Source organism: Ursus americanus, chromosome 26, assembly GCF_024610735.1.
Source record: "Ursus americanus isolate L20-20 chromosome 26, mUrsAme1.1.p, whole genome shotgun sequence".
Taxonomy (NCBI): domain Eukaryota; kingdom Metazoa; phylum Chordata; class Mammalia; order Carnivora; family Ursidae; genus Ursus; species Ursus americanus.
Window position 1 is genome coordinate 4,264,532 of NC_142152.1, and position 12,639 is coordinate 4,277,170.

General features: G+C 43.9%; 1 long non-coding RNA gene across 2 annotated transcripts in view; it reads left to right on the forward strand.

Moving 5' to 3' along the window:
- Positions 1–12,639, forward strand: part of LOC123800644 (uncharacterized) — a 157,128-nt gene that overhangs the window by 112,770 nt on the left and 31,719 nt on the right. The window contains exons 3-4 of one of the 2 annotated variants that reach the window (XR_006781970.2): positions 1,183–1,286; positions 9,284–9,916. This is a non-coding gene — a long non-coding RNA (uncharacterized LOC123800644). Of the gene's footprint in view, positions 1–1,182; positions 1,287–9,283; positions 9,917–12,639 lie in introns of those variants that run through there. The other variant, XR_006781971.2, reaches the window with a different exon arrangement.

A 12,639-nucleotide genomic window follows, 5' to 3' on the forward strand; every position in this document is an offset into this window, starting at 1 on the left:
GATGAAGAAATTAATTAGAATTTAGTTTATAATAAAAATGGTATTTTTAACCAAAGAAGAAAGAATGAGATGGTGTTGGAACAATTTAGAAGAATAAATATAGATATCCACTTCACACTATAATAATTCCAAATGAATTAAAAACTTCAACTTGAGAAAACAAAATTGCAAGAGTATTAAAGGGAAAGATGGAGGAATATTTCACTGGGGTAAGGTCTTCCTAAGCAACACACAAAACCTAGAATCCATGAAGGAAAAAATATTGCTTTTTCTCTCATAAAAATATAAAGTCTTCCTCAAAGACACCATTTAAAAAGTTAAATTCAAACACAAATAATAGAGTGAGATAAAAATATTTGTCAAACATGTAATTAACAATTAGTATCCACAAAATAAAAACATACCTTACAAATATGAAGAAAGACGAACAATCCAATTGAAAATGGGGAAAGAATATGAATAGGTTATTAACAGCAGAAAAGAACAAATGGTCCACAAACATAAAAGGATAGTGAGCCTTGCTTTTTATGAAGGAAATGCAAATAAAAACAGCACTGTGATGTCATTTTTTACTCAGTGGATTGGAAAAAAATTGTAACTTGGTAATATCCAGCATCAGCAAGTGTATGGGGGAAGTAAATGCCATCAGACAGTCCTGGTAGAAATGTAAATTGATACCTTTCAGGCAGTATCCGTCTACATTAATGGATCTTTGACCCAACAAGGATTCTATGTTGAAGAAATATTTGTGTCCGCAGAGACATTAGGAAAAAATCCTCTGTATCACTTTGATAAAAAATTAAATACAGTTTAAATATCCATCGGTAGAAATATGGTTGGATAAATTATAATATATCAGTATTATGTGCACCTGTTAAAAAGAAACACGTTCAGTCAAAACAAGTATTATTGAATAACACATACATTGTGAATCCATTAAAAAGGCAAACGAACACCAAAATCTATATGGTTACATGTCCCTGTGTTTATGCCAATGTACAGAGAAAGGACTAGAAATTTACAGACCAAATTGTTGACTTTGGATCGTCTTTTGAGAAGGGAGTTGGAATATTGGAGAAGAGGGTTGTTTTTATAGGTATCTGGGTCCTTTAATTCAAAAGATTTCCGGCTGTCATAGCTTTTGGCTAAATAATCAATAAAATAACCTCCTTGTTTCTCTAGGATGCTCTCCTGGATTTATCTCCAAGCTCCATTAGCAGATGCTACAGGCAAGTGGGATCTGAAAGGACATGCAGCATTTGCAATTGTCTCTCCATCATGGACAGGTTAGCTTTGGGAATTGTTGGGGCTTGGTTTATTGTTTCATATATTCATTATCCTTTCAGTCCGTAAATAGTATCCTGATGAAGCTAGACTCTTGGAGAGTTAACATTTATTTAGCAGAGCTAGCCCCAGTTTCAAACTCTGGATTAAAATCTGGGCTGGGCTTGTTCACTGATCACTCCAGGGGAAAAAATACCCTGCAGTCACTTGTGTCATAATCATGGCCTCAATTGAGTAATGAATTGGCCAGTCCTATGTAGTAATCAAACTCTGAATTTGTGTCATGTTGAATCACCTTTCTTCCCCTGGTTGAATCGTGCTTCTGCTTGACCCTTCAGCGTGGAGGAGGGATCGCTGCCCATTTCTCACCTGCCTTGCATTTCTCCTCCTCTCCCCACCGACTATGCAGGGGACCCAGTGGCAGGGATGACGGGGGACTTGGCGGGTTCTTACTGACCGTTGCTGTCAGAAGCTGACTTTGCCATCTCTGGACCTTGCAAGTTCTTCTGTGGGCTCCTCAGAGGCTCCCCTCCAGGGCCACTGCAAGTTCAACTCCTTTTGAAGTGGGCAGGGTCCCTTCTTTGGTCACTCTGCAGCCTCACCGATCACTCGGCTTCCACATTCTTCCACTTTCTCGTGACCACTGGCAGAACCTTATTTAGACAGGGCAGGGCTCCATTTTTAATGACACTGGGACAGCATTCTTCTGTGGATTTCACACATTTGGGGGGCTGTCACTGCACTGGCTTGCAGTTATAACTCTGCTGTACTGGCTGTTAGTCAGCGTCTCGCTTTTTCAGTCTCACGACTTGGAAGAACACCCGTCAGGCTCTCTAGATGCTCCCTTTGGAGCCTGTCTCACTATGACTAGGATAAGGGGCAGGTACTCCTCTCTCTCCCTCCCCTGGTGGCAGGAGGGCTGAGCAGTGGGAGCCACCGTCAGAAGTGGACCCCAGGAAATCCTCTTCTCCAAAGCCCCACTTTAGGCACTTTCAAGGGATGGATCCCAAAGCCCAGTGAGTCAGACCCTCATGGAGGCCTTGTCTCTGCCCTTTTAAGTCCGCATTATGGATGAACATACCCACAGTTGAGAAATCAGTTCTTAATATTTTCTTGAAGTGTTTACATCTTGGTCTGCACCTTCTGCTGGGATTTCCTTTCTGTCTCATCTTGGTGCCTCAGTAGAAAATTTCAAATTAACATCCCGTTTCCATTTGTTTGCTTGTCTATTGTAGCAAACAATTATTGAGCACCTTTGGTATGCCAGCTATAGCTACAGTGATGAATCATTTGAGAGCTTTAATTCCTATGAACAAGAGAGCAAAAAAATGAGTAGTTTTATCTCCAGTCTGTGTTTAGCGACCCAGTTCAGAAACGCCATCCGCTCTCCTTACCCGCACTGGTGCTTTGTCTCGTTTTCTTGGAGCAGAAGCTCCTGTACCACAAAATGTATTTGGGTTAGTCTTGATCAAAACATTTACTCCTGGACAAAGAAAGAAATGAAGAACCAGCATCTTCTTCGTAGCACGCACCGAGCTTGGGGCTCATGAATAAAACTGATAATAACTGAGTTTTGGAGCGACATATACGTGTTTTCAATCCTGGTTTAACTATCGTGCAGGGGTCTTCATCTTTCCAAGTTTTATCAGTCGTGTGGTGTGACGGTTAATTTTATTTATCAATCTGACTAGGCCACAGCGAGCCTCGACATTTGGTCAGATATTACTCTGAGTGTGTCTGTGAGGGCATTTTTGCATGAGATTAACATTTGAATTGATAGACTGAGTAAAGCAGATTGCCCTCCCTTCCACATGTTAATAATAATGGCAACATCAGCCGCTGCCCACTCTGCACTGGTCACCGGTCGGTCACCGTGACAGACACAGAGTGAGGAACGAGGAACGCAGTAAGCCCCCTTCCCTTGTGAGTTTACATTCAGGTGGTAGGGTGAGGGGGACAGAGAAAACAAAACACCATCAACATCGGGAGAGCAAATAACTGAATAGAAAACTAACAAACTGCAGATGTGCCAGGAAGGAAATAAAAAGGTGACGAGAGAGAATAATGGGGTGTGGAGGGGACTTAAATGGTGGTAAGGAAGGACACAAAGGGGAGGTGACATTTAACCTGAAACTGTGAGGATGCGCAGCGGCCATCCACTCACAGGGTGAGGAGGAAAATTCCGGATAGAAGAACAGAGTCCCTGAAGCAGAAAGGAATTGGCCCATTCAGGCAACTGAGAGAAAACCAGGGAGTGCGGGATGGAGTAGGGAGAGAGTGCCATTAGGTGAGGTGACAGAGAAATGGGGAGGAGTCAAGCCATGCAGGGCCATGGAAACCATAGTACAGAGTTTGGATTTTATTCTAGGTGTAAAGGGAAACCAAAGCATATCTTAGGATGGAGAGTAACATGAGCCAAATTCCATTTTAAGAAGATCTAGCTTTCTTGCTGCGACAGAGAGAATGGGTTAGAGGGGGACCAGAGTGGAAGCAGGTAGAGAAGGTTGCATTGGTCTTGCTTGAACAAGCAAGATTTGATGGTGGTTCCAGTTGCGATGTGGTGATGGAAATGTGGAGAAAGTAGCAAATTTATGTTATAACTCAGAGATAGAATTAATAGGATTCGCTAAGGGATTAGAGGTGAGCTAAGGAAGCTGGGACAGAGGAAGGATCGTCTTGATTTCCAGGTTTAGTAAATAAGTGGCTGATAATGCCATTGTCTCCAGGGACTGATTCTGAGGACATAGTAGGTGGGCAGGATTAGGGAGGGAATAGGAGTTCTGTGTTGGGTGTCTTAAGTCTGATATTTCTGTAGAGTGTAAATAAGACTATTAAATACGTTAGCCCAAGCCAGTAGTTCTCAAACTTCAGGGAGCATTAGAGACACCTGCAGGGCTTGATAAAACAGATTGCTGGGCCCACCCCCAGAGTTTCTGGTTAAGAAGGTTTGGGTGGGGCCTGTGAATTTGCATTTCTAACAAGTTCCCAGGTGATGCTGATGCTGCTGGTCCAGGGTTCCTACTTGAAGAATCACTGGTCTAGACAGAGGATAATTCTAAGAGTCTGGAAGTCATCGGCATGAAGATAACATGTAAATCCATGGGACTAGATGAGATTGCCTAATGAGGCTGAGCGGAGAAACAAGAGAAGGAGGCCCTGGATTACATTTTGAGAGGGATTAGTGAAGAAAGACCCAATAAAGGCAGGATCAGAGAAGAAGGAAAACGAAGAAAGCATGGAATTTCAGAAGCCAGAGGGTTTGAAGGTTTCAGGTCCAGACTGACTGAACATAACAAATACCGTTGAGAAACAGAATAAGAACGGGGCAGTGAAGCGCCCATCAATTTACCAATATTAGTACTTCTGTGAAGGGCAAGTACTTTACAAACAGTATCTCTCTGAATCCTTCACAAACCCCACCAAAGGAGTACAGTTAGCTGAATTTTATAGTTAAGGGAAGCGAGGCTCAGAGATGATACCTAGTTTGTTAGGGCAGCAAAGGGTCTAACGCCCACGTTTCTTCTGCTAGCATCCTGGGAAATGAGATGCTCGCTGCATCCTCTGCTCACAGCTAGAATCTACAAGGCAGGACAAGCTTTGGCAAAAGCTTGAAGGAGGCATGCTGCTCACTCCTCCCCAAGGCACTCCCTACCTTCTGGCTGCTCCCGGACAACTGCGACAGCGCGCTCACCTGCTGTCCTGGTTGACTCCCTGCGCCTTCCATACTCGAGACCCACCTGCACCTCGTTCCTTGGCAATAGCATAAACCTGTCTTATTACCAAATGATAATGGATAAAAGTGGGTGCTAATTGGAGCTGTGCAGTAAAGGCTTCACGATCACCTTTCTCAAAGGGCGGAAAGCCCTGATTTGCAGCGCTTGGTGATTTCCAGGCATCACTGGCTGATTTCAGGCTATTGGTGTGACGAGACCATTTGATTGGGAAGAGATGCACAGAGTTGGTCCTCTCAGGCCCTGGGAGCTGGATCCAGCACACTGCTGGAATGAGTCAACATGGTGATTTTCATGTCACATATTTCCATTCTACACACAGCCTTCTGGAGACAATGTCTTAACCACAAGTTGTGGGAACTCCAGGCCATCTGCCCGGCCATGGGGGGAGATGTTCAGAACAGGGAGGCCAGCGTGCAGTTTCTACCCGTAACTCGAAGGCAGTCACCTGCTTCCTCAATGTCCAATCTAGCCCCGGAGCAGAGGGAATGTCAGTTTAAAAACTGGCATCCGTATCCCTCTTTGGTTTCCAGGGTTCAAAAATGTTCTTTTATGAGGATTACAGGCTTGTTCTTCTTTGGTGTCAGCAGGCGTTTATGATGGCTGTAGCAGGAATGAGAATTTGGGTCTGGAATAAGCCTTGCTGTTTCTTGCCAGGCTGCAAAGGTTTATGGGGGAGACCAGACATATGTCTTGCTCACGCCCATGTGCTACTCTGTATCCGGAATCAGAGGAGGCCACATCCTCGCAGAGGCAGGAATGGCAGCCGAGGGCTCAGTCCCAAGGCACAAGGGAATTTTAACTTCCTCACGTAACTTCCATTTGCTCTTACTCTTTTATTCCTAAAAGCGCAGGTCACAGAAGTAGTCCCTGGGGAGTTAGGTGATGTGAGATTATGGTGGATAGTGTTGTAATGTTACCTCACACCACTTAAGGGGAGGGAATCCAGTCGGTGGGGAGTGGGGACAAGTGGGAGGAAGCACGGGCCTTAATGGAAAGAAGAGAGGAGCAGCAAGAGCTGGAACTTGGCATGACTGATGTGGAAGGGGGAGAACAGGGCTGTGAGGTGGGCTGAAAGAGGTGTTTCTTTGCAATCTGATTTTATGACCGTGTGTTTTGCAAGTGGATACAGTTAGCTCAGGGATAAATTCTTCTAGGCTCAAGGTCGTTTCTCCGAATTGGTGGATAGAGAAGCCTGAGAGTTACACTTCACTGCCTTTTAGGGAGCTGATCACATGGTCAGGTTTTACCCCTAAAGGAAGCTGGAAGGACTATGGTACTGGCCAAAAGGCTTCTAGAAAGCACTTAACCATAGGCTATGGTTGATTTTACACCAGCTACGCCAATTCTGATTTCTGAGACCAGTTGTTTCATTGTGCATAAATTACACAGACGTAAACATCCATGGGCTGCCAGGGGTGCTCATAGGATGATACTTGAAAGTCACATACTCTCATCCAGTGCTCTGGGTGCACATTTGCTCACACATGCATGCATGCAAATGTGTCAAAATAACACTAATATTTATAATAATACTTTGCAATTCTACACTGCCTTTCATCTGTAGATCTCAGGGTTCTCTGCAAGCATTCATTAATTCTCCCAACACTCCTCTGAGGGAGGTAAATATTATTATCCTCCTCTGTACAGATGAAGTAATTGAGGCAGATAAGTGATTTGCCTCAGGCCAGTTAGGGAGTGTGGGTGGAGGGCTGAGATTAAGAGCTCAGAGTTCCTAGAGATGTCCATTAGGGAAGAAGCCCAGCGGTCAAAACACAGAGGGCACCGTGAGCTGTTGGAGGGGGTCACTTTGTCCCGTGAAAACCATCACTATGGTAGTGAAAGTTGCTTATTAAACATCGACTATGTATTGGTGCTTTACATATGTTATTTCCTGTCCTCATATTAAAACTAGAATTATCCCCATGGCACAGATGAGGAACTGAAATTTACAGCGGTGAAGTATCTTGTCCAAGATCACATAGCTAATAAGTGCCTGGGCTGGAATTCAGACCTAGATCTGTTTGCCTCCCAAGCCCGGGTTCTGTCCCCGCAGCGCATACCTCATGTTCATTTGAAAATTGCAGGGAGGCACCTTTCTACCTTTCTAAGTCTGTTCCTTTAGACTTCGAGCCTTTATTTGTCCTGCCTACCACCAATTTCTTTGCATTTGATTAAGTTTTGAGACTAATGCTTATAGCGTGTCTGATCTGGACAGACAAGTTCTAAGCGCAGGAAAGGAGAGCCTCTGAGGTAAGAGGTTTACATAAGTCAGAAGAAAAAGCATTATTTATAATTACTTTTTGCTTTATTTTGTGTTATTTCTGGTGAATGTGTCAGTTTGGCATCTCTTGACAGAATAAGAAAATAGCCACAAATCGGGGGGAGAAAGAGGAAGTTGGGGGGCAGGGATATGAATCCTCTAGGGAGAGCCAGATCTCCAACTGCACTGTCAGGAGAAGAGTCAATGAAAAAGCCAAAAAGCCAAAGGTCTTAGACACGTGAGATGAACGAAGTTTCACTCTGGTCTTGGGTCTGCTCAGTCAGGCTGCTCTCAGGAGCTCGGCCGATTCCCAGACTTTCAGAACTCAGCCTGCAATCAGAATGGACTGTCTTAGGTGCCGGGGCAGCCGTGCCGTCTGTGGAGTTGCCCAGGACTTGCTGGAAAGACCTGGGAGCACGCAGAACTACCGAGGCGGCAAGGCGCTCAGGAAATTGTGCAGTTCAGAGACGTACCCCAAGGTGCCTGCTCGTCAGCGAGCCTGACCCGGGCAACTTGGACAAAACTCAGAAGGACCAGCCTGGGGCCACCATTGCCTAGTCGGGGGAGAGGGATGGGACGGGGGTGGGGGTGGGGATGGGGAGAGGATGCTCCCAAGATCCAACCAACTAGACAGAATCTGCCCCCTTTGGAATTAGACTCTGAGAAGTCAGCTTTGTAGTGTGATACACGTCGTAAGCAAGAGAAGGAAAATCGAGCTGGAGTCACAACTCATTTGAAACTGTATTTTTCTTGGAGAAGTGAGAACTAGCTTATAAAAGTCAGTGATTATACAGGAATCTGAACCCAGCTGACCTGTCTGTTCTGTTTGAATTCTTTTATAATTAGTTTAGTAGTGATCTCAGTGTCCCTTCCCAGCCGTCCTCTCTCCTCACACAGTCTATACCCAGTTTCTACCACGCTGTTGTATGTGCTTAAAAGCAAGACTTTAAAGAAATTACTAATTCTGTTTGATTCAGAATCCGCTTACCTGTCACGTGTGTGCCTGTTTGTACACACACCCAGCACGCACACCTGAGATATATACGCAGGGCTAGAAGCACAGGGACCAAGAGAGAACATGTGCCATGTGTGTGGAATAGGATGGCCAGTCATCCTGGCTTGCTGGGGAACGAGAAGTTTCCTGGGGTGTGGGACTTTCAGTACTAGAGCCAAGAGAGCACAGGGTAAACTGGAACGAGTTGGTCACCCTCGTTCGCGAGGATGTTCAACTGAAGGTGAGCCAACCCACATTTTTAAGGCATCGGATTTTTGAAATGCACTAAACTGTAACAGGCACTTCCCAAAATATAAACGCCAGCCCACCTTCCACTGCCGCATGGTGTAAATTAGCACCTACACAATTTACAAGTAGCTATAAATATTAGAAAGCCTTTAACAGAGTCCAACATTAATTTTTGTCTATCTTGAAGTCAGAGAATAAGGATTCTCCTGGTGGTCCCCCCTCCCCCCACCACCCCATAGGAGCGAGTGAAACAGAAAAAAAAAAAAAAAAAAAACCTGCGGTGTATTCTGTACTGCCATATAAACACTTTTGAAAAGTGTTAAGTGGAGGGCAGGGCTGGTAATGGGACTGTAATGGTAATGGGCTGAACGGAAGAGCCCCCACCTGCTTTGAATGAATGCAGGAGCTCTGGGAAGCGGAGGGTCCAGTGGGGAGCAGCCGGACTGGGCGATGTGCTTCCACACCCGTGCTTAACCACATAATCATTAAACTGCAGAAACCTCTCCTTGTAATCCTCTCCTATAGGACAGCGGGGAGTGTTAGCATATTTGAACTGCTTCACATTCCTTCTTGCCTACTTTTGAGAACATACTACATTTTAAAACTTGTTGGTTTCTTTCATGTTTTATTTGACCCTATGTAATTGCATTCCTGAAGGAATAACAGGCTCCCCTGGTGATTTACACCCTGTATTAAATGTCAGTTTTGAAGAGACACAGTTAACTGTTTGGTTTAACCTCTTGCCTTCCCTCTCTCTATTAGCTCAAAACCGAATTTGAGCTCCAGCCCTTAGAACTCTGAGGGAAGGATACAAAGATAAAAAAGAAGTGGAAGCAGCAGCAACGTTGAAGGGAGCTTCTGAGCTCTAGCCGCTTTTCCCCTGTGTAGCCAGTCACCAGCGCCGAATAGAAAAACATCCCTTTTCCTGGTGGTTCGTGCTGTTCGCTTCTGCCCCAGCACAGTTGTGAGGACGGTGAATCAGAACCACATCCTGGACGAGCTGGCATTCTGTTTCATATTGCCACCCACTGCTACAGCCCTGGGGACACCAACAATGGCCATAAACTATGGTCCTCCCTCAACCCTGCAGTACCCAGTGAGCCGCGTGTTTGAGGAAACTTTGGAAGAAGAAATCTGTATTAGTAATTATCTAATTTCATTTTACTTTTTTTTATTTACCTACTTCGCTTCTGTGATGTTATTATTGGTTAAAATGTTTCATTTGCCCTTGTAGATTCACTTAAAGTATATTTAACAACTGCTCAGTCACCTGTTGTGAGCTAACTATTGGGAAAATCTTTAAATACAGCCGGGTGCGGCGGCATATTCCCTTATGTTTCTGTGCATGTGTGTGCTTAAAATCTAGAAGTAAATATATCCTGTGTTATAACTTTACAGGTGTAACTCAAGTATCGTTATTACTTTCAGAAGTCCAAATAAAAAATATGGGCCAAAGGGATTTTATGTTAGAAAGAGTTATCTATGCAGAGCACAAAGTAAATTCGTCCTCTGCTCTGCTCTTCCTACTCCTCTGGCTTTTCTGCAGTGACCACACTCTGTTGGGCTTGATTGAAATGACTACAACCAGAGGGCCCGGGTGGCTCAGTTGGTTGGGCATCTGACTTCAGCTCAGGTCACGATCTCGGGGTCCTGGGATAGAGCCCCGCTTCAGGCTCCCCGCTCAGTGAGGAGTCTGCTTCTCCCTCTCTGCCTCTCCTCCTTGCTCGTGCTCTCTCTCTCAAATTAATAAATAATATCTTTTTTAAAAAAAAGAAATGACTACAACAATACTAGGAAGAGAAGAAGTAGGAAGTAATGACCATAAGGACAATCAGACTCAATTCTCTGGGATATGAAAATGTAGCCTACTGTCATCATATCAGCACCTGAGACTTAATCCCTGACTCCCGCTCTGAGGCCACTTACATGCCATTAGCTAAGCCATTTGACCTGGAACTCTTTGTCTATTGGGAAAAATCCAGGCTGCCTTCTGGGATGAGATAGTTTGTTTGACTCTTTGTGCATGTATTTATCTCAGTCTTATCCCCCAAGTTCTTTATGGTGGTTTACAAAATAGATAAAATAAAATAATGAAGAAATCAGGATGAAGGGGGAAAGAGGTAGGACAAGCAAGACAATCCGAGTAATGAGTGTTCATGAAAGACATTAGTCAGCTGTAGAGTAAAACACAATCATCCATCACCAACCGCTACTGGAACTGAGAGTCACTGCAAAAATAGGATAGTTAAAAGACACAAGTGCTAAATGACATTACTGTCAGAAACCATTGAGAATGGCCAAGTGTGTCTTGTGTCTCATTAAAAGTGATGCATATTTTCTAGTTACTCAGTTCTGCCCAGATGGGCCTTATCTCCCAAAAATGATGAAAGAAAAAAGCTGAAGTTCATATTCCATTCCAAAATGTATCTCTCCAATAGACAGCCTTTTAAAAAAAAGATTTGTATTTATTTATTTGAAAGAGAGTGAGAGAGAGAGAGCACACATAAGGAGGGGGAGGGGCAGAGGGACAGAGGGGCAGAGGGGAGGGAAAAGCAGACTCCCTGCTGAGCAGGAGCCTGATGCGGGGCTCATTCTCAGGACCCTGAGATCATGACCTGAGACTAATCCAAGAGTCGGGTGCTTCACCCACTGAGTCACGCAGGTGCCCCTCCAATAGACAGCCTTTACACTTGATTATCATTGATAGTTTCCCTTAGTGCATTATTATTATTAATATAATTATTGTTTGTATCATTAGTCTTTTTTTTTAAAAAAGATTTTATTTTTTAACTAATCTCTACACCCAACATAGGACTGAAACCTGCAACCCTGAGATCAAGAGTCATGTGCTCCATCAACTGAGCTGGTCAGGCGCCCCTGTTTTTATCATTATTCTTATTGTCATAATTCTGATGAGTATCTTGTTACATTTGTAATGCTAAGAAGTCTCTGGACCAAATATAGGATGATAACCATAGTTTATGAAGCTGTAGAAAGAACCTAGGACAATGATTTCAGTGTCTTTTTATTTGAATTACATCAGCATAGAAAAAGACCACAATAGAGTCTTCCTTGTTATTGTGCACATTAACAAAGAATTCTTGCCAGAACAAGACACATTGTGTTTGATGACACTCAAATTTTCATCAGCAAAAAAAATCCAGTCATGACCATTTTATGAATGTGTGCTCTAGGAAGCAATTGCTGGAAACTTCAGGGAACCCGTATCCATCAGCAGTTGGTGGACCTTTCTTTGAAACCCTTTGACCTCAAAACAACATCCTAAATTAGCATCATGCACGACCAACCACCAGGTGTCAATGTGGGAAATGACCCAAGTGGCTGAGATTGCACACTGTGGAGGTGTTGAGATCTGGGCTCGAATCTCATCTCCTCCACTTCCGTGTTGTAGCCTCGGTTGTCTTATAGTAAAAATGGGGCTAGAGGAGTAATTAAAGCTCATAAAGTTGATGCAGGGATTAAATGAGATAATATATATTAAGGATTAACATAGTGTGTGTGTGTGCATGCAGTGTGTGTATAGAATGAGCACTGAAAAAATATCAATTATTGATTCTATTTATAAACACTAGCTTTTTAAAAAGATTTTTATTTATTTATTTGAAAGAGAGCACAAGCAGCGGGGAGGGGCAGTAGGAGAGGGAGAAGCAGACTCCGCGCTGAGCAGGGAGCCGGTCACCGGGCTCCACGCAGGACCCTGAGATCATGACCTGAGCGGAAGGCAGATGCTTAACCGCCTGAGCCACCCGGCGCCCCTAAAAACTATCTTTCTATCTGTGTTAGAAGTTTTTGTACTTTTTGAGGAAGCCTTTGTACCTCACTTAATGATTGATTTCATGATGTTGTAGGGCTACTCTTCGATGCCAGTGTTTCAGTCCCTCTGACCCCTGGCCCTGGAATCTGAGGCAGAAATAAAAGCACATATTAAGTACCCAGGCAAATTTGATATTGACAGCGTACCCACTCCTTTGTAAGGTAGACACTCGTTATTTCCTTTCGGAAACTCCAGGTTGTCAGATACTGGATTTTCTTAGAGTGGTTTTCACAGGGCAGGGTTAGCAGTTCATCATCATTATTACTGTTTGCAAAGAGTCTTT